Source organism: Pseudorasbora parva, chromosome 22, assembly GCF_024679245.1.
Source record: "Pseudorasbora parva isolate DD20220531a chromosome 22, ASM2467924v1, whole genome shotgun sequence".
Lineage (NCBI taxonomy): Eukaryota > Metazoa > Chordata > Actinopteri > Cypriniformes > Gobionidae > Pseudorasbora > Pseudorasbora parva.
Genome location: NC_090193.1, coordinates 25,790,877 through 25,814,562, shown reverse-complemented (window position 1 = coordinate 25,814,562; position 23,686 = coordinate 25,790,877). Strand labels below are relative to the sequence as shown.

General features: G+C 38.9%; 1 protein-coding gene across 3 annotated transcripts in view; it reads right to left on the bottom strand.

The window, feature by feature from the left end:
- sulf2a (sulfatase 2a) overlaps nucleotides 1-21,152 on the bottom strand; it is a 43,237-nt gene extending 22,085 nt beyond the window's left edge. Inside the window, exon 1 of one of the 3 annotated variants that reach the window (XM_067431735.1) lies at nucleotides 21,103-21,152. The gene's annotated coding sequence lies outside the window, so the exon portion shown is untranslated. Of the gene's footprint in view, nucleotides 1-9,349; nucleotides 9,803-21,102 lie in introns of those variants that run through there. The other 2 variants (XM_067431734.1, XM_067431737.1) reach the window with 2 other exon arrangements.
- Nucleotides 21,153-23,686: the final 2,534 nt, after the last annotated feature.

Sequence of the window (23,686 nt, the reverse complement as noted above, 5' to 3'; positions counted from 1 at the left end):
AAAAAAAGAAACTTGCGATGTGTCTAAATGTGGTAAAAGGACCATCTTCTTAATCATGCCCTATTTTGGGCACAACGAGGCATAACTAATGTCTAACCATTGGCATGCTGTTGTCTAACCATTTTCAGTATTAGAAATAGTGTATTTAATATGCCAATGCAGCTTGCAGATTGACAAATTACTAAGGATATATTCCTGGACAGTTATTATCACTATCATTTTTCCCTGTCATGCAGAATTTGGCTGTAATGTGTAATCCATATCGAAAGTGGTTTCTCACACTCACATAACTATAAACAGACACATTTAACGGAAATAAATCCACCCAGTGTCACACACAGGTGCCAAATTGATAAAACATCTGGTGAAAAACATTCACTCATTTCCATCTCTTTGTGTTTTAATTGTGCATGAATGTCTTTAATTATATCACCAACAACCCATGACTGGCACCCACAGAGCTCAGAGTACTGGCCCTTATGTCAATCATAAAATTCTACAAATGCCCTGCCTGCTAATGTTTTGGTTTCTTAAATATTTTGGATAATTTCCTAAAACCCCTCTAATGCCAGTTCAGAAGAATCAATGGCATGACATACAGGCCAAAGCATAGTATTCCTGTTGCACAAAGAGTAGATCAACAGAGCATGGCACTAACAACATGGGTTAGATTATTAAGAAAATCTCAGAATGCATTCAAGGTATACATTTACTCAATGCAAGCTGCTTTTGAAAAAAATCAGCAGCCAAATGAATGAAAATAGAACCAGGTTGGAAAAAATGTGATTTCCCAAGGTAGTATTACACACACTGTACAGTATATACATTACGCAAATACAGTACCTAATCATTGCAATGTATCTGGTTACAATAGCCACTTTTTCCTTCCATTTGGTAACTGGCCATTAATGTGGAGTCATTGAACTGAAGCCCATTTCGTTAATGACGCTGTCATTGGGGCCCCATGTCTGCATCGTTTACCCTGTGGCGAGACTGGACCCTCTAAACTGCCCCTTTGATGATCATAATCTGTAATCCATAAAAAAGACTATTACCATTCCCACAGTTTCCAATGCTTTTCCCCTCCATTTACTTCCCTGCCAATAACAATGGTCATTACATTCACAAATAGAACAGTGCAGGTGGTTACCACCAATAATTGAGAGGTTTGGGCAAAATCTGCTTGAGGGAGGAAAGGGCTACACAAAGCTAAAGTACTTGATGAGAGACAGAGTTTGACCCAACCTCTATAAAACAGGCCATAAATTGCAATAGTGAATGACTCCATAGACAGTCATGGTTTCGACATTAGGGTGAGTGGAACAGTAATACAGGTCTTACCGTTCGGGCCATTCAGTTAATGACCCTGAACACTCACAGGATGATACAATCTGTGGTCCTGTGCCCGACATGGATGAGTGCATACGAACAGCAGGTTTGATGCTTAAAATGGAGTGCGCAAATAAAACAAAGAAGGCTACATTTTAAAACCACAGAAAAGAGTAAGGAGGAATTATACACTTGCTATCAAAATTACACATCCCATAAGCTTCTAGTCTATCACTAATCTCTATCTAAACCTATTAAAGTAATTAGCAAAGCAGCGGGAGAGTTGTCCATTTTGATAACTCTCAAAGGAAGAGGGTAATTATCAGGGTTTGAGTGTTTTTGCCGGAGGAGAGAGTTAGACGGTTCCTCTCATGACAGCCAAAAAGTGCTGTGAAACAAAGCGCCTATGATTTCCCACTGACCTGTCAGAATAACCCACTCACACAAACAGGAGGTTATTCAGTCGTCCCCATACACACTGGGACACATGTGGCGTACCTTTGTGCGTGGGATGTCAGTTGGCACAATCCATGTTGCTTCATTGGGCGCCTTTTTTAAAAAGCGGGCACAGCGCCCAATGTTGACAAAGCAGGGTATCTCCTGCTGTCTGCTTGTTTCATGTGCACTGGGTGGAAAGAATCAATTATCCCAGCACACAGCTCACCGTTTTAATATGTGACTCCTAATTAGATTGCAGGACGATATCCCTGATGAGTAAAAGGACGTGTCCTCATAAACTATGTTCAGGTTGTAATACCCATGTCATTATACACATTTATGTCCTCGTAAGCCACATATACCTGCACACACACTATTATATTTACAACTGATCCTAATAAGACCCAAAAACACTCCAATGGGCTGCAAGGTCATCCTGTTCAAAAGTTTTAAATATAATATATTTTTTCATATTTTACATATAAAGCAAAAAGAGAACAAGTTGGCACACCACAGCTCCAAAAGTGACGTTTCGAGGACACAGGCTCCTCATCTTTTTTCTTTCTTTTTTTTTTGGTGAGCACTAACTTTTACAGATTGATGTGTGTGCTTTTGATTTTGTGTATGTATATTATTTTGTTTGTACACTGAAATTGGTGTAGAAACAATTGTCACTCAGAAATCAGAAATTTCACAAAGAAACGGCAAGTAACACATTGGATAAAAGATGACTGATGTAGAGAGACTAAAAATTGTATTTTCTTCAATAATCTTTAATGCATTTACAACTGTTTTCAAATGTTATGTTCTGTTATTTTAGTAGATTTGAATTTGTACTCCATTTGACTCTTAAGACTAAATATACTCCCATGAGATGCAATAAACCCCCTTTAAAACTTTAAGTCAGCCAGTGCTTACGCCCATTATGTAAACAGCAAGGTTTTATGAGGAGAGAGTTAGAAAGACCAAAGGATTTTATGCAATAATGTGCAAGAATTAAAAACTTCAAGGGCTTGGTGGAAGAAGGACATTTTCAAAAACCATATCTCAACACATCCACCACGTCTTTGAAGAGTTATTTCCCTTTCTTCCAGGTTGCGGTGGCTGTTTTATCTTGGTGTGCTGAAGGCAAATTAAAAAAAAGAGCCTGAAAGGGGACGAGAGGTGAAGTATACAGACTTTCTTTTGAAGTATACAATCATGCCTCAAACAGAATAGCTGAATATAGCGCTTTCCGGTAACATCAAGCAAAAACCCTTTTAGTACACAAACAGTAATCCAAGTCTCAAATTGAAATCCAGTGATAGACAGCTCCTTCGATTCTTACAATTCATTAACATGCGGTAAATCTCTAGAGTGTGATCGGTCAGTGCTCCACCTCAAAATCAACACTACAGATGCTGATGTAATTATGTCCAGGACTAAAAACGCATTAGTCCTTGGTTTGGTCTTGATTGCGTCCAGAGGGTGGCCTGGACATTTTCATCTCTCATGATGAAAGCTGCATTCCTTCGCACATTCATGAAGGCATGAGATCACAGGATCCTGAGCTACTGATCTTCACATTCTCCCTCTGTCTAGGTGGCTATTAGTGACTCTGGCAGCTATTTAATATAAATGAGGACTCAAAATAGTGTGATGGGCTGCTCCTGAACGTAGGTTTTTATGAAGGCTGTGCATCATTACTCAGTGCACAGCTAACTGTGTAATGGATGTTTGTTCGACTCACTGCAGGATACATGGAAAGATAAAAACTAATAGGCCCGTTCTATTTCTGTTCTGGGGCTGTTCAGAAACTAGGCAACAATTCAGTCCCAAATCAGGTTTAACCATGCTGCCACCCACAACCAATTATAGTGAATGTAACACTAAGGAGACAAGCATAAAGGAGGACGAAAGTCTATACACTTTCTTACACAAACACATAGTACTGCTTGCAGAACTATATATAAGGTTTCCTGTTACATTTCAAAATAAATGTAACCATTCCCTGTTACATTTCACTGTTCACGGTTACGCATTATAATTAATGCAAATTATGTCATTTTATTATTTTTTTAAAGAAACTTATTGACTAACATCTCTCCTGCCCCCATGTTGAAAAAAAAGTGCAGAGGTGCCATGTAAACATGATGATGATTATTATATTTCTACGCTAAATGTGAGCATGCATTTATTCATCTCACTTGCACAAGGACAGATTCGGTATTCGACAAAATGGATAAAAACAGTGAAAGGCAAACCTGCGATAATTAAAAGTTTAATTACACAAATATACTTTATGTATTTGATCTCACTTCGATGATCTAATTCAGGCATACTAATAAGAAGCTAAATTTACTTCAGAAAAAACATCAAATTTGAGCTTTTTACCGTACAGCCATGAATTAGCACTTCCTTCAGCATGATATTCTTCTCACTTTTGGTGGAAGAGCCTTCAAACTGTTGAACCCATTACTCTGTTGAACCCATTACTTTCCATAAAAAAGTAACTAAAGTAACACAATGTTATTTTTTAGTAAGTAATGCAATATAGTAATGCATTACTTTAAAAAGTAACCTTCTCCAACACTGGTTAGATTATTAACTGAAAGCAATACCACATTTATTGTTGTGATCCAAATCACTGACATACTCAGACTTGACAGTGCAATCTGTATACTTTGGCCTTGTATCAAATTTATGTTCGATGATCGAACTTTGATAAACTTGTTTTAACATTTGTGTCAGGGACAGACTATTACTTAGATAAGGGTTGACATGTCTTTGGGTCTTTTTTAATTAAAGTCATCTATTATGGCTCATTTTAAGTAAACACTTCCCTCTCAGATATGATCTCCCTCTTTCCATTGACCATGATTGACACTTAACAGCTAACATTCACAGTCATTGTGAGTAATATATATATATATATACATACATACATACATACATACATTTTTGTATTTATCTGGGGATAATGGACCAAAACAAGTTTTAATCTCAGAAATATGCACATCACCAACTCATTAGTTCCAACTTATGAGAAATATGTAATCTATGTAATGGGAGCTTTATCAGTGCTTTCAGTTCTGGTGCAGACTGGCCCTCGGGCCATGTTTGTATGATTCCGTCTGGTCTAGATCTCTCTCAATCGATTCCAGAAGCCTCTCATTCACCCAATTAATATCTCAATGAGTGCCCAAAAAAGCGCTCCCTTGAGCTCCGGTGGCCAGATTTTTTTTTTTTTGTTCTGTACAGTTATTTTGAATCTTTCTAAATATCACTGTGAAGATTGAACCACCAAACTTCTGGTTTGTAGACAACCTACATGAACCACTGAGCCACTGCCGCCCCATAATGTGCAATTTACATTATATATGCACCATTATATTAGAAAATGAACAATAAAGGTGGGTGGTATCAACCTAATTTTAGATTTAAGCATAGTGTTGCTCATTTCATCATTTCATAGTCCTGCATTAAGTCAATGTTTAATTCAGTTCTATAATTTAATGAAATCAAATTTATCTTTTATTTTTATTTAAATTTATCATTTATTTTAATATTAGATTTTATAATACTGTAAAATAACTGTGAAAGTACACCAAAAAAGCAAGAAATATACAATATATTTGACAGTGCAGTGTGCAATTCAAAATGCCCTTTATTACATTTAAACATGAGCCTTTGATAAACAAACGTTGAAGTGTATCCTCATTCAGAAATAAAGACAAAGTGTTCATCTAAAATTACAGCTGAATGAATTAGGCCAGCTATACCAAAGGCTAAAGAGGGAGTTTTCTCTACAAGATAAAAAGAAGAAAAACACTACTGGAATACAGATAAACCTGCCATCCAAACAAATTGTCCATACTCAGACATTTAAGTTAAGTTTCAGGCCACAACAACTCTGGTGCATGTGAGAGTAGCCAGCTAATCTGCTTTCCTTAGTGAGTTGGGAAAATCCAATTTCGGAAATCTATAATTCTATAAAAGTTAATAAGCAGCCACAAAGCCAGCTGAGCTCCTGAGGGAGCAAAAGATAGATATGGTGAGCGAGAGAAAGCCGGAGAGAGTAATGGGTAGATGTGAGCTGAAGTCTGAGCGAGGACCTGTAACTCAGTTGGGAGAACCCTGAGGGTGCGTGATTGAGGAGAACGGTAAGAATAAGGCAAAGAAACGCCATTTTAAAAATGAGCAAAAAGACACATCTTTATATGCACTGTACATGAACAATGTTTCCAAAGATCAATGACTAACGATACAATGACTTAGCAGACTCTCTACTCTTATACAGACTCTCTGTTCGCCCAGAAGGGCTTCAGATCACTTTTAAGTCACTGTAATTTCCTATGGTGTGCAGTTCACCATTAGTCCCAATGACTGTCACAAATGTCTCCCAGGGTAATCAAACATCTGCAGCTCATCCCGAATGCTGCAGCCCTCCTACTGAACTTTCCCCATGTACTTTCACATCACACCGCTATTATGTTCCCTCTACTGCTTCCCGGATTCCTGCTAAAACTGGCACTAGGACTTGTATCTTTATGAGCATAGGTGTGCTAGCTTGCCATTGACTGTTTTATTTGTAACTGACTTTCTCAATAATATCTAACTGAATAACATCTGTTAAATGCTTTAAAAAGATTGTTTGTTTATTTTATTTATGATAAAAGAAGATATTTGAAAAATGTCTCAGTGTTTTTCCATACAGTAAAAAGTAAGCAGAGTCTTTACAGCATCTGTATATCTTTTGCGGGATATAGAAAGTCATAAAGGTTTGGAGAGACATGAGTGAGTAAATGGACCTAACTTTTATTTTTGGGTGAACTCTCTCTATAAACGTATATCTAGAGGGAAAAACTGAAACCAAAACTCCTGTATCTAAAGGGCTATTCAATTGTTGTTGTGACAGATGTTAATGTTACATGAGACGAGAGATGGATTCTAGTATTGAATGTTCATGGCTGATGGGAGAGAGCTGTGGTTTACAGTGGGAGGAGCCTGAGTGATAAGACATGAGGGACCATGATTATATTTTTGACTCCAAAACTACTCCAAAACTTTAAGCAGGGTATTTTTATATTGTCATTCAGAAAGCCAGTAAAAACATTCACATTATTTGATTAGTGAGGTTAAAAAAAATTTTTTTGATCTTGATTGAAATAAAAAACCTTTTGATTACAAATTCTGATACAAGATTGATGCTTCCCATGTTCTTGGCTGGATGTAATTACAGATCTCAGCTGGACACCTGCAGTATCTTGGCACAGCTCTGTAATAATGCATTCACATCACTCTCTGCCTCAGAGGGCACCGCCAGAGGTGCTGTACTCCAAATCACTCATCAAAGACTTCCAGTCAGCATTAACATTTAAGACTGTGGGCACCGGGCTCAAATTATACTTTAGATTCATATCAGGCCTTGTTTTGCTCTCAGCAGTTCATGGAAATATCTTGTGTCTCATGTAGACGAGTTATTGGCTGGTTCGGATTTGTCTAGTGTCCAGACTCTTTGATAAAAATCACTTGGATGGGATGAACATCCCATCTAATTTTGCTAGATGTTTGGGCTAAAATGTAAATAGATTAATAATAAATGCACAACCTTGTTTGCAGCTTCATCGTTTTATTCAAATCTTACACATCTACTAAGCTCATTTAACCACAACATCCAACACTGTTCTCAATGTCAGTTTGCGGTTATATCAAACCTTGTATCTTCTTAAATGAAAAGCCAATACACTTAATAGTTATTTAAAGGTGCTAATCAAACAACTCCTCAGCAATTCAATGATTTCAACTTGAGAAAATGTAAATGATTTCTAACTGCTCAGTGCTTCTTTGTCTATGAAAAGATAAAAGGACTAATCTGTCGATGATAAGTTCAAACTTTGCTAACACACTTATGACAACACATGGCAAAATCATGTGATACTGTATGACTTGTTGGATCATATGAAAACATACAACTTTATTAGGTTATTACAGGGGAACGGATAGGGGTGGGCCTTTCGTGGTTAGGTTTAAGTCAGAAATGTATGTTTTTGGTCAAAATATGATTCTCATGACCAATAGCAATACCAGCATGAGGAGTCTGAGAAGACTGTGAGAAACAAACCTAAAAAAAGGTTTAATAAATGGGAAGAAATTCAAGAAATGACAACAGACTAATGGGGATGAATTATAAACACTCAAGAAAAGTCAGATTTAAGGTTTGGTTAGGGTTAGGACTTCATGGTTGGAATTGTGTTTGAAATGTACATCCCAACACTGAGATGGACTTTGCATGAAATCAGTGAAGCTACTCTACAACATTAATCTGTTATGTGGACTTTCTCCCTAAAGCCAACAATTTGCCAAATTACAGTAGACAAAGGAATCCAAAAATAGGTGGTTTCCAGCTTGTAAATGAGAAAAAAACATCACAGTATAAAAGAACCCTATTGAGGCCTGGACGACGTACATATGCAAATGAACCCTAAATAGCTCCTGCTCAGGAATTAGAAAATTGAGATCAATTTTTTTTTGTGCTGTCAGACGAAGGTCCCAAATGAGCAGTTTCACTCAGCTCTAAAGTTACTGCTGAACTACTTTAAGGATTTTTGGAGGAAAAAAAAAAAAGAGGATGCACTGGTAGCTTGTGAGTATATACAGTGGGCTCCAAAACCCAGAGATCACCAAATCTGAGATTGAAGTCACTACATTATGATGTAAACTGAAAAAGATAACATTTTTAGGTCACTAATCAATGAAGAAATTGGCCATTGTAAACTCATTTTTACAGGTCTGATGCAGTAAACATAGGACCTGGACAGCTCTGGTTCAGACGAAAGAAGAGGAAAAGGAGGCCAGTTGTTGTGGGGCTGAGCGGAGACATAGTGCACATTAAATAATGAATGACTGAGGCACAGATCTTTCAGCCCCCATCACCTTTGTCATTACCTCATAGCCTCACACTGCAAACAGAAGCGCAAGCTCACTGATGCATATTTTACCCAGCGAATCCCTAGCACTCCAAACATCACTTGCTTCCAGAGATGTACTTGAACCAGAGAGCAGTTCTTCACTATCAAAAATGCAGCGCGAGTCATGTAGCACTTTACAGGGGTGATGACAGACTCTTGTTAAAAGTCCTTAAAAGGGCCAAAAACGAAAAATCACACACTAACACAGACGTTGTAAGAACTAGTCCAGGCAGACTGCAAATATGAGGGACAAATATCTGAGAAACGAAAAACCAAAGAAATATGGCGACACCAACAGTCTGAGAAGACTAGAAGAAGCAAACCTCAAAAAAGGTTTAATAAATGGGAAGAAATCACAACAAATAACTTTCTGAAACGCTCATTAGCAGTGATTTGGGCTTTATAAGACATCGCTTTGAGAATTCAAGAAAAATAAATGTAAAAAATATCAGTTTCAGATAGATATAAAATTGAGGTTCATGCAATGCAGAATTGTGCTTTTAACAATCTGGAAAGTGTATCAAATTATAATTCACTTTAACAATGGATAGATTTACCTGTGCATTCATTACTGCCGTCAAATCTGACAGAGGTGATGGTGCCATGCAGTAATTAGGGACAAAGGCACTTACCTCACTGATGCCCACCTCTGAATCCTTCCTGAGAAACAGCGAAACAACAGGGGACGTTAAACTCAGGGATATAATGATCCGTCACCTATTCGGTCCCGGCCAGACCACCTTGGACTCGACTCCCCCTCTGCCAGCCGTACAAGTGGGCTCTCTCATAGCTGGTCCCCTGATATAGACACACAGAGAGGTGAAAAGGAGGAGGCGTGGTTCCATAGCAGATAAATAAAAGAGGGCGGGAGGGAAAGAAGTCCCTTAATCTACAATTCAATATCGTCCACTCCCCTCTCTTGTTGTCTCTCTTTCCCTCTGTCACACAGTTACTCTTCCCCTCATGCATATTAACACGTCCCTGTTTTCCCTTATTCTCCCACACACACGGCGGAAACTCTATCACTCTCTCTATCTCTCTTTTGCTCGAACTCCGTTTTTTTCTCCACTTTTTCTGGGCTCTCTGAGCTGGTATTCATCCGGCAGCAGTGTGACTGAATCAGGGCAGCTCTGGCCATCTGTTGGAGCCTCAGAGCTTCACCTATTCACATGGGTTCTAAAGCTGCGGGTCTGGCAGCGGGAAGAGAAAAGAAGGGGTGGGGATAAGGGATCAATCTTGGAGCAGGAGGGCAGGGGAATGGATCGCTGGGTACAGAGAGAGTATTTATTAGGCTGGCAACTATCAGAAGCACTGAAGAGCAGAGAGCTGTTAACAGGGGCACGGACAAACTGCAAAGTTGAGTGCTTCAAGAAACAACCACAAAAAAAGAGGCATGGGACACAATCAGATGCATACAGATGAGCTTAGCAGGATAAATTAATTATTATTCAAATTATTTAAACATTGAGGAGATATGTGTGGGCACTTCTATTCTTATGATTTTCACAAGCAAAAAAAATCCCCAAAAATTGCAATGAAGGGGTCCTTTTTTGGAACTGTAACATGCGAGACATTAACCTTGCTCTTTTGAGTGTCTGTCCACTTTTTCTGTTCCACTGGTTCCAGAAGTGTTTTTTTCCATAAATTTCTCCCATACAGATTAAAAAAAAGAAGAAAAAAAAGTTGTAAGCCACAAACAAAACAAAACAGCCACAAGGTGATTTCCCAGCATTACAAACTTTCCTTTGACGCAAAGACAAGACTATACTTAATGCCATTAATGAGGGAAAGAAAACAATCCCATGAGGCATTGTGAATAACATAATTGTGTCAAAAAAAATATGGAGAAATATACTAATAAACTGAGAAATAAGTGTATAAATATATAACTGGGCTCAACCGGAGCCACAACTCTTTTGCTGTGATTTGCTTGTCGAAAGCCTCTGATTGGTAGATATTTTTTTGGCAAATCATCATGGATAACGGGGAGTGTTTCACCTGGAATTTTGATAATGTGGGCTAATAGTAAAAAGAAAAGAGAACAAAATAATGGGATTTTGACTTCCGGAACCCGACTGTTGCCTCTATAGCACTATAAAACCTAATGCTCAAAGTAATGAATTGTTTTAAGTAGGACAAATTTAAATTAAACTAATTATTTCAATTTTAGAACTTTTTTTTTTTTGAGTTCACAAAATTATTTAATTAATCTGAATTGTTTCATTGCTTTGAGTTTTATGAACTGGTTTCTTTTGGTTTAGAGAAACTTTGGGGGGGGGGGGGGGGTGAAACACTCAGTTTCAGTCAATCTCATGTCATTCTTGAATATCTATAGAGTAGTATTGCATCCTTCATATCTCCGAAAAGTCTTTAGTTTTATTATATTTATAAAAGAAATATAGGCTGTACCGAGTCTTTCCGGAAAAAAAACTAGCGCCTGGAGGCGTATCGTGTGGGCGGAGCTAAAGAATGACGAGTGGACACAAAGCGGTGACGTCCTTAAGCGTGGAGAAACCCTTGGCTATCGATCAGATTCAGCTAATACAGATAATGATCCAGAATCAAATTCGGAGGCTGAAATAAATTGAACATGAGAAACAGCAACAGCAGGACGTCCGTCTCTGTGGTATGTACTGTATTTAGTGGCCTGTCAACATTTGTGTGTGTTTACTCGCAGTTTATGAGGACATGATTCGGTTTATGGACTATTGTAAGCGACTAAACCTTAGCAGTAGCAAGCAAAACGGTTTTGCACCTCAGACTAGTCGAACGTTATACATAGAACAACAATGGAGTAACGTTAGCGCATTTGAATGACGAAGCACGCGATTGTGTCGTTTACTGATGTTTACTCGCACGACGATAAGCAACAGCATAGACATTTGAAGCAGTTTAACTCACCGCCTGCTTCCAAAGCAGGACCGAACCTTTATCACTGGGACCGCTCCGTCAAAAACACACTTCTTTGGTATGATTTGATGAAGTACTGTGACAGCAGTGACCGTGGAGATCCACTTTGCGACGTGACTGAAGCGATGTTGTGAAGCTTCCCGTCATTTCTGCGTTCAAATCGGTTCAAATTCAGCGCTGCATTCCCGGAATGCTGTGCTGAAGCGTTGAAGTAGCTTGATGTCACCCATAGGAATAAAGTGGAGCGCGGCACGGACTATAACGACATAAGTGTTCACGGACGAGTGGATCTGCACCTTGAGACCAGTGTTTATTAGCGGCGTGCATGTCCTTTCTCGCTCTAGTCACGTGCGCGCACCCTTCCGGGAGAAGAGCCCGTACGGCCCATACAAGGACCTTCCGCTCTATCGACGTCAAGCCGACCCATACTCAGCTTGTTCAAATAATGAAAAGACAATGCAGAAAATCTGAACGAAAGTGGCGGAAGACAAAACTTGCAGTCCATTATAACATCTATAAAGACAGCCTTCATGCTTTCAGTGTTGAACTAGGCAAAGCTAGACAGACCTTTTTCTCAAATATTATATACAAACATATAAACAACACGCGCACTCTTTTTGCTACTGTAGACAGACTAACAAACCCCCCGAGTCACATTCCCAGAGAAATGCTGTCAGACAGCAAATGCAGCGAGTTTGCTTCCTTCTTCTCAGTGAAAATCAAAAATATCAGAAAGGCAATCAGCACATCCTTGAGTTGCTCTGGGGTCAGACAGATCAGACCAAAACCTCAGAAAATTACTATGTCTGTTTTCGAAACAATTGACGGTAAAATTTTAGAAGACACAGTACAGCACCTTAAAACATCAACCTGCGCCCTTGACGCACTCCCCACTTCTTTTTTCAAAAGTGTGTTTAACTGTTTGGAAGCAGATCTCCTAGAAGTGGTGAACTCCTCACTTCTCTATGGGACTTTTCCAACTGCCCTTAAAACTGCAATAGTTAAGCCTCTTCTGAAAAAGATAAATCTGGATAACTCCATACTGAGCAACTACGGACCAATCTCAAATCTCCCCTTCATTGGCAAAATCATTGAAAAAGTTGTTTTCAATCAATTAAACAAATACTTAAACTCAAACAGATTCTTTGACAATTTTCAATCTGCACCACAGCACAGAGACAGCACTCATAAAGATTATAAATGATATTCGCTTAAATACTGATACAGGCAAAACATCAATTCTGGTTCTATTCGACCTCAGTGCTGCATTCGACACTGTTGACCACAACATATTTCTAGACAGGCTGGAAAACTGGGTTGGGCTTTCTGGGATGGTCCTCAGTCTGAGTGAACGTCCATGACATGCGGAGTCCCACAAGGGTCAATTATAGCACCACTCCTGTTTAACCTGTATATGCTGCCACTGAGCCAAATAATGGAAAATAACAATATTGCTTACCACAGCTATGCTGACGACACCCAGCTCTACTTAGCACTGTCACCTAATGACTACAGCCCCATTGACTCCCTGTGCAAATGCATTGATGAAGTTAACAACTGGATGTGCCAAAACTATCTTCAGTTAAACAAAGACAAAACTGAAATCACTACATTTGGAAACAAAGATGAAATTCTCAAGGTGAACGCATATCTTGAGACTAAAGGTCTGATAACAAAAAATCAAGTGAGGAATCTTGGAGTGATTTGAGTCAGACCTGAGTTTCCGTAGTCATCTCAAAGCAATAACTAAATCGGCATACTATCATCTGAAAAATATTGCAAGAATTAGATGCTTTGTTTCCAGGCAAGACTTAGAGAAACTTGTTCATGCTTTCATCACCAGTAGGGTGGACTATGGTAATGGCCTTCTCACCGGCCTTCCCAAAAAGACCATTAGACAGCTGCAGCTCATACAGAACCCTGCTGCCAGGATTCTGAGCAGAACCAGAAAATATGACCATATCACACCAGTCCTCAGGTCTTTACACTGGCTTCCAGTTACATCTAGGATCGATTTTAAAGTACTACTACTTGTTTATAAATCTCTCAATGACCTAGGACCTCAATACATTGCAGATATGCTGATTAAATACAAACCCAACAGATCACTCAGATCAGCAGGATCAAATCAGTTAGAAATACCAAGAGTTCACTCAAAGCAAGGAGAGTCTGCTTTTAGTTATTATCCCAGCTGCAGCTGCACCAACAGTAGCCACATTCAAATCCAGACTCAAAACACATCTGTTTAGCTGTGCATTTACTGAATGAGCACTGTGCCACTGTACGTCCCACTGATTGCACCTTATCTATGCATCATTTTTTTATTTACCTTTATTCTTTTCTTTGGTTATCATCATTTTATTATTTTTAATTCTCTTTACATTGTATTCTTTTTCTTATGCATTTTTTATCCCTATTTTAATTCCTTTCTATGTAAAGCACTTTGAATTGCCATTGTGTATGAAATGTGCTATATAAATAAACTTGCCTTGCCTTGCCATACTCGAAAAAAACTCTCCGAAACTTGTGAGAAACCGGAAGGAGTATTTTTGACACAGAAATACTCCATCAAACGTCCAACATTAGTTTTTGAAACTTTGTCTATGTTTAGGATGGGAATCCAAGTCTTTAACAGTGTAAAAAGCTAAGCGTGGTGGTGTAATGGTGTGGGGGATGTTTTCTTGGCACACTTTAGGCCCCTTAGTGCCAATTTGGAATCGGTTAAAGGGATAGTTCACTTTAAAATTAAAATTCTGTCATCCTTTACTCACCCTCAAGTTGTTTCAAACCTGTATGAATTTCTTTCTTCAGCTGAACACAAGGTAAGATATTTTGAAGAATGTCATTAAGCAAACAGTTAACTAGAGCCATTGACTTCCATAGTAAGAAAAAAAAATACTATGGAAATCAATGGCTCCAGTTAACTGTTTGGTTACGGACATTCTTCAAAATCTTCCCTTGTGTTCAGCTGAAGAAAGAAATGAATATAGGTTTGAAAGAACTTGAGGGTAAGTAAAGGATGACAGAATTCTCATTTTAAAGTGAACTATCCCTTTAAATGCCACCGCCTACCTGAGCGTTATTTCTGACCATGTCCATCCCTTTATGACCACAATGTACCCATTCTCTGGTGGCTACATCCAGCAGGATAATGCACCAGGTCACAAAACTCAAATCATTTCAAATTGGTTTCTTGAACATGACTGAGTTCACTGTACTAAAATGGCCCCCACAGTCTCAACACAGTAGAGCGTTCACCAGTCAACAGTCACCAGATCTCAACACAATAGAGCGTCTTTGGGATGTGGTGGAACGGGAGCTTCGTGCCCTGGATGTGCATCCCACAAATCTCCATCAACTGCAAGATGCTATCCTATCAATATGGGCCAACATTTTGAAAGAATGCTTACAGCACCTTGTTGGATCAAAGCCATGTAGAATTAAAGGCCGTTCTGAATGCGAAAGGGGGTCAAACACAGTATTAGTATGGTGTTCCGAATAATCCTTTAGGTGAGTGTGTATGTTATAAATGTTCTATATTGACATACTCATTCAGCAAGTGCTTTGCTAAGCTAATGCTACCAAAGCATTGTGTTACCAGTTAACATTTAGCTAGTTAAAGCTAGGAAAATTTCCATAACTAAAATATCTTTTGAGATGAATTAGCTAACTCAAAGTTCCAAGCAGTTAAAATGTACAAGCACAATACAATATAAAAATCTGCCAGTTCTGCTTAAACTTTACATTTCTTATCTTAAAAAGTAATGTAGATGATTACCTCATCTACAGAACACACTTCCAAATACCTAACACATAGCAACACTCTGGCCACCAGAGTTCTCAACCACCTAATATTGTGTCTTTAGCATCTGACTGTAATCAGATTTCAACAACCTCAATTGTAAGCCCATATCAATTTCCAAAGACATGTTTTGAAAAAGACTAAACCTAAGACCTAAACATGATGTTTATTAAAATAGTCATGTTACATCAAACAATAAACAAAACGTCAGTAGAAACCACACACTTCACTGCTCACCCATCCAGTGCATGCGTCTCTTACATCTCAGTGATAATGTCACCCATGTGCATATTGGTTCACTGGCAGCTGCCATTTCTCACAATAAAAGTGCCAGTGTCACGTATCCTGCTCCCTCAGGAGCCTCGCACGGAAATCAGTCACTGTCTTTGGGACGCTCACATGATGGATGCCTCTGTTTATTTGCGTTCGCAGGTTATTTATTTGCACAGAGGCACAAACGATCAGAGGAAGAGGACATCTAATCACTCATCCACCCCCGGCTTCCACACATACTGTATATCTCAAGGGCTGCAGGCAGCATCTCTAATGAAATGAAACTATCACAGTCAAACTAAAGTTTTCTCTCAATTTTGCGGAAAAATTTACATTCATAATTGCTAGGCCTCCATTTTGATCCAGCATCAATGATACATGTAACGGCTCCTCAATCTTTTTCTAATAAAATTATTTTGATCAGAAGGAAAAAAATAGATTGGTTTACTTCAATTTGAACCTCTCCAAATCCACATGCTTTCAGTGTCCAAGCTCTAATAGCTAAACGGCCCTGCAGATCACACAAACCGCATGTCAGTCACCAATTGTCACTTTTCTATCATAAAAACATTTGATGGACACAATAGTCACCGAGTTGAGCAGCTGGAACAGTCCCTAAGCTGACATGATGTTCTAAAGAGATGATGACGTGCACATACACACACACTCATCACTGAATGGAAAGTCATGATTTATTAATGCAAGTTCTCCCAGGAGGAATGAGATGTCTGGATTCAGATCCTGTGAGATTTTGGCCTGTCTCAGCATGGAGATGGAGACGTGAACAAGTGTCCCTGATGTCATTCCTCCTGAGAACACATTTTCTCTAGTCCTCAATAGTCAGATTCCACAATAACCAAAACGTCCACTACCAGCCAAACATTTGGAGACACCTGACTAAAATGTTTCCCATGATCTCATGAACCTAAAAATTTGTTTTTTTATAAGGATACGTTGGACCAGATAAAGGAAAAGCACCCCCAGACCTAAAAAACTGTAAAAAATAAAAAAACAAAAGAATGAATAGGTTTATATTTAGTATATGTTTACTGGTGGTAAATGACAATGTATACCAAAGTATGCCAATGTATACAAAACTTGTACATAAAAAAACAGTTCCACCTGCATATTGAACAGGCCTACATCTAAAAGCCACGTTTAGTTCCTGTGGGCACGGTTGTTTGTTCAGGCAAATAAATAAGGCGGAATAATGTTTACTCTAATTTTCCAAAAAGGACGGCTATGTTCCATCCTGCTGGGCCATTGTCCTTGGCAAGGACTCCACACTGAAATGAATGTGTTTCTCTCCATGCAAGTTGTTCCTTGCTGATAAAAACGTCTGCTGTCAGCTCCGGTTTGAGAAAGAGAAGACTTTGTGCAAATTAGACCAACCCCTCTCTACCTCTGAAAGCAGTCCATTCTCTATGGGCATTTTATTTTGTTCAGGCCTGAATCCCTCCTCCATCACCCCACATTGCCTCTTCAAAACTGCTCCTCTTTTATTCCTGACTGCTCAAAGAGCATCTCTATCAATTGGCTGATGCCCTTGTGATCACCATGGCTACCTTAGGAAAGGAGCTCTCCATTACAATGGATTAGAATGCTGGTGTCTTAAATATTGAGAGACAACACAGACGTTTGAGTGGCAAGCGGATTTACTGCTACTCATGCACTCCTCCTATGGCTTGATGTAAATAGTGAGCCATGGAACAGCAGTAAACTCACCCTGATTTAAGGTTAACCCAATTAAGCCTAAATGAATAATCAAGAGTTCTGTACAAGACATAATTGACAGTGATGATTAAACAAGAATTTAAAACAAAGACAGATCTTGATTATAGTGAGGCATTAGTGCAAATGAATGGGGCTAATGCATAAATGTTAAAAATAATGGAATATTCAATACTCAAATTCTCAAGACAATATTCATGTTAACATGAATTTAGCGAAGAAAAAAGAAATCATAATAAAAACTGTCTCTGTAAAGTTTGACAACAGAACTACATAAATGCTTTTACAGCTCAAATAGATGTTTGGATGTCTCTTGTAAAATCATCACATTTCTTCTTCTAAAAAAGCCTCCAAACAAGTGTCCCAATCCACTTCCTTTGCTTGAAAAAGAAAGAGAGAGAAGCCACATTTATTTCTTCTAGTAATTAACATTGTCACAAAAGCTGTCAAGTTAAGTTGTTTTGAACCTGGAATACTTTAATTAAACTAAAAGGCAAAATTCATGCAAGCAAGTTGTTACAAGGCTAGAGCAATGCACTGCATACCAAGACCTCATTAAATGCACAGCATTCCACCAAACATCTGAGGGTCATTATCACCAACAGTGATAATGTCTATTGTACATCATGCTGTCATGTCTAATGTATTCCGTCTTATTTATTTTTTCCGCTTGCCACTGTTCACACGGCAGACTCTGATTATTCACATAAATAGTTAATATGACGTTTATGAACTGCCGTTTATTCCGTGCAATTGCCTGCAAGCCTCACATTTGTAAAAATGATCTCTAACAGAGCAGGAGAGTGATGAAAACAGGAAGAATATTTAAAAGGGCATATTGATACCATTCACTGGTTAAAAACGAGCCATTGAGAGATGTAAAGATGCTTGACACCACCCACTGGAGTACAATAAAACAATTACACACCTAATGTTTCTGATTATTATTATTATGCAAAAATTATATGGGTGATGCTTCACTTAAGAGGACTTTGAATCTAGAAGACATATTGATTGCTTCTTAAAATATTATAACTACATTATGAATATCCAGTTTTCAGAGAAACTTAATTGTTCCATAAAAATGTTGGCATGGTGATGAGGACAGCATTTTTGGGAGCACAAATTGAAAACACCAAATGATTTGAGAATATTTCCCACATTTTAGTTTTACTACACTGAAAACTCTAATGCTCAAAATACACCAATCAGACATAACATTATGACCACTGACAGGAGAAGTGAATAACACTGATTATCTCTTCACCTGTTAGTGGGTGGGATATATTAGGCAGCAATTGAACATTTTGTCCTTAAGTTGATGAAGAAGAATTTAGAAAAATGGGCAAGTATAAAGGCCCACAGCAATGGCTCCAGTGTTCTGATCAAACAGACAAGATTCTGTAGCTCATATTACTTAAGAAGTCCTGATCGGTCCTGATAGAAGATAGATAGAATGCTGGTTCTGATAGAAAGGTGTCAGAATACACAGAGGGCAGGGGCTGCATAGAACTGGACCATGGAGCAATGGTAAATGGTGGTCTGTCTGATGAATCATGTTTTCTTTTACATTACATAATGGCTGGTTGTGTGTGTACCTGGGGAACACATTGCACCAGGATGCACTATGGGAAGAAGGCAAGCAGGCAGAGGCAGTATGATGCTGGGAAACCTTGGGTCCTGCATCCTTGTGGATTTTACTTTAACACGTACCACCTAAGCATTGTTGCAGACCAAGTACACCCTTTCAAACAGTATTCCCTAGAGGCTTTGGCCTCTTTCAGCAGGATAATACGCCCTGCCACAAAGCAAAAACAGTTCAGGAATGGTTTGAGCACCACAACGAGTTTGAGGTGTTGACTTGGCCTCAATTCTGTTGCACACTGCTAAGAGTAAAGAGTTCCTGCAGAATAAAACTGGAAACCGAGGGTAACGCAGAAATGACGCAATTGACAGGCTACTCCCTCCGACGTCCCGGCTCCTTGGTTAAAATAGCAATTTTCTCCCAATTTACAAATAGTTGGAAACATTTGGGATATTGTAAGACCTCAACTGAACAAAATGTTGATATTTTACTGCAAAAATACTACATAGTGCTCCTTTAAGTTTTAATGAATTAGCTTACTCAAATATTTGAAGTTAAGACCAATTAAAATGTTCTCCTTACTTAAACTTTAGATTTCTGAACTTTAAAATTATGTAACCGATTGCCTCAATTTCTATGAATTTTGCCAACTTGTTCAGGTTTACATTTTATTATCATAGTTGCAAAGACTGAACTGGGGGTGGGGCTGGGGTCAAAATAGTGAATTTCTGTTCAATTTTACACTGTGATAAATTAGAAAATAGTCATTAAAAAGACAAGCTCCATTATAATATCCTTAAAAACTAGAATACACCCCCCCCCCCCTTTACAATCATTTAAGAGGCAATAAAAGTTATCCTAATTATAACATACAGCTCAAGTCACTTTAAAACTAATACTACTACTAATACTGCAGGTCAGGAAATAAGATCTAGTTGGTGTGCATCTGGTGGTAAAGCAGAAGGCCTCAAGTGAGAAAACATCTAATTAAAAGTCTCTTTGATTGCCTGTTACTTTGTAGTGATGCTCAGTTACAGATAAGATAGGATTGCTGCATTAACATCCATAAGTCATTCTGCAAGCATTCACCTATAACTTAAAATTCCACATGCATTCCTTATTCCTCATTCAGACACACCACATCTTCAGCAATAGAGAAAGTTTTGGAGCCTTTCACCAAACATCTTGAGTGCCTGGCCAAAGCTTGTTTTCTGCTCTTGTATACAATCAAGAATGCAACGCTCCCACAGTGCCTTCAAATGCCCTGAATTAATAATCACAGCACTTTTTAGGAACTATGTAGATTAGCAACCAGTCATGTTGGCTGCCTTACATTAATAATGAGTTGTTTGCACCACAAGTTGACCTTCCTTCGGTTGTTGCTGCTCTCCAAACAAACTTGCATGCAAACAGGACGACGCAGAGTGGGGTAAAGTGCCAGGGCTTTTTATAAGAGACATGCTTTTACTGAATGAGAAGGGTAGGATCGAAAATAAAACTAAATTCCAAAAGTCAAGCCAAACCCCTTAGACTTTTGAATGTTGAGGTAAAAGGTCAAAGAAAATTATTCTCTCATAAAGGGACATCAACCAGAAAGGCTGAAAAGACGCCAGACCAGTGAACTACTAAATCACATGAAACACGAGAAAAACGGCGGGTTATGTGACCAGTTTTCAAAGGAAACCATTTGTATGCTAGCAGAACAGCTTCGGTCCAAAACCATGCAAGCAAAGAAGCTCACTGAATTTCCTCTTGTCAATTAGCCTACTCAACATAATTACCTCCCTATTTTAAGAATTATTCTCACTTATAGAAAGCACTTCCCACGAACCTGAATCAATATTTAACATAAAGTAAAAGTTGGTGGACAACGCTAACTACTTCCAATGTTCCATCCCCCTCCCAACTATTTACAAAGGACTATTTTAATAGTCTATGGGCCTAAACGGACATAATAATTCTTAAGCCATGACAAGTGCGACAGCTGCTTATAATATAGGCAGGCACAGGACAAAACTCAGAAGAACTGTATAAGTTACAAATACCAAGAAATAAAACTATGACCATCACATTAAATGCCTTACAAACCACAAGTGCCATTTACTCGACAACCACCCGCTCCTACGCCCGCCGTCACGCCGTGTACAGCACGTACAGCAACACTCCAACTGTTTTTAAATTACGAACGCTCAACGCTGTCAATCACGCATATTATCGTTTCATTTATTGGCCGGTTGTTGTTAAGCCCGCCCAATTAGAGAGCACACCAATCAGCATATAAAGGAAATTCTGAAGGCGGGACAAAATGATTTGCTTAAAGTCTTGTTCAATGACCATCGGCCTTTGCTCTTTTAATATACTAATTATATTAGTATAATATACTATTATATCTTTACGCTAGTGTTCTTATAACAATAAAATTATATTTTAGCATATAATTATTAGGGCCCAAGCCCTGAAAGGGCGCAGAGCCCTATTGTTCTTCTAAGGATTATTATTATTATTTCTTTTTTATTTTTTTTACCGACTATTTGGGCATTTTTGGGGCCCTTCCCATGCTCGAAAACTCTTGAAACTTTGCACACGCATCAGAATGCGCGGCCATCAGGGCCGGGCTGAGGCTGGTACCCGGGCGTGCAGGGGGGCTCGACAGCGCCCCCTAAAGTGGGGTCTGAAAACGTGGTCTATAAATCAAACACACCTGCACGTACATATATGAAACTCGGTACACATATAGAGCTCATCGGGCCGAACAACTGTCGTGCTCTAAGTTATGTGTCAGCCCAACAGGAAGTGAGCTATTATGGGTTGTTCGGAAAACACATGCTGTGGAATTTGCGGTACTCCTCCTAGACGATTCACCCGATCAGCACCAAACTCGGTCAGCATGAAGTCAAGACACTGAGGATGCTAAATTGCGAGCAACTTTTTGATATCTCGAACGGTTAGGCCGTGGCGAAGAGATGAATTTATGGCGAGAAAAGGGAAACAGGAAGTGTATTATAACTTCTGCATACATTAATTCATTTTAATGAAACTTCAGCTGTGTGTTCGTTGCAAGAGGCCGATCACATGGATATGACTTTTAGTGAGTCAAAGGTATAGCGCCACCAACTGGCAGAAGGAAGTGTGTCACTTTCAAAAATGCTTTAAATCCCCATCTTATTTTCACCCGATTTACTTCAAACTTCATCAGTATAATGTCAAAACATGGCAGATATAGACATATGAATGGATTCCTGATTCTTGAAATACTGTTGTCATGGCAACGTGTCAAAGTCCAATAATCTTTTTAGGTGTTTTTGAGACTCTTAGCATGCTTGAAATTGCATGAAACTCAACACACACATCTGACATGCTGTCCAGAATATGCAAGCAAAGACTCAGAAACGGGCGTGGTAGAGGGGCTCAGTAGCGCCATCTTTTGTCCAAACTGGGGGGGTTAGTTTTATGTACAGTTACCAAACTCGGTATATATATTGTACTTTTTGAGCCGAACAACTTTCTGCTCTGACCAACAGGAAGTCAGATAATTTGGTTGGAAGATAACAAAAAGTCGAAAGCGAGCTCTGAGATTTTACCTTCTCCTCAAAAGCGATTCATTCAATCTCCTCCAAACTCGGACAACATGAAGTAAATATACAGAAGATGCTAAAATGCGAACGGTTATTGGATATCTCAAACGGTTTTCCCTTAGCAAAAGCCTAAAAAACACAAAATATGGACACATAAGGCTATACTCCCACCTGCTGGCTATTCTCTATATCACACTGTTTTTTGTTGTTGTTGCTTTTCAACCCTTATGCTCTCCCTTAAATGACCAGTAGAGGGCAATATTGTATAAGTTTTCAAGCAAAAAACTTGCCTCTGTGTGTGTGTGTGTGTGTGTGTGTGTGTGTGTGTGTGTGTGTGTGTGTGTGTGTGTGTGTGTGTGAATGGTTTTCTAGCCTTGTGGGGACTTAAACCTGAATGCACACAGACTCATGGGGACTCGTGTCACTGTAGGGACCTAAATTGAGGTCCCAATGGGTACAAAAGCTTATAAATCAGACAGAATGAGTTATTTTGAAAAGGTGAAAATGCAGAAAGTTTTGTGTGATGGGTAGGTTTAGAGGCAGGAGCAGTGTAGGAGGACAGAATATATGGAGTGTACAGCATAAAAACCATTACGTCTATGCTGAGTCCCCAAAAAGATAGTGAACCAGACGTGTGTGTGTGTGTGTGTGTGTGTGTGTGTGTGTGTGTGTGTGTGTGTGTGTGTGTGTGTGGAGGGGGTGGGGGTTGGGCTGATTTATTCCTGCAGCTTACTACAGTGTGTGTGTGGAGGGGGTCTCTCTCACTGTGTGTGTGTCACCTTGTCTCTTGTTTTTTCATAATTTAACCCTTTCATATCATAGGCTATCACAAATATCTATCACTTTATTATGAAAAATAAGTAAAAAAACAAAAACATATATTATATCTTTAATTAAATACTGGTCTTCTGAACTTACAAAATTTTGAGCTGCAAAAAATACATTTGCACATAATTAGGGCCCAAGCCCTGAAAGGGCGCAGAGCCCTATTGTTCTTCTAAGGATTATTATTATTAGGGCCCAAGCCCTGAAAGGGCGCAGAGCCCTATTGTTCTTCTAAGGATTATTATTAGGGCCCAAGCCCTGAAAGGGC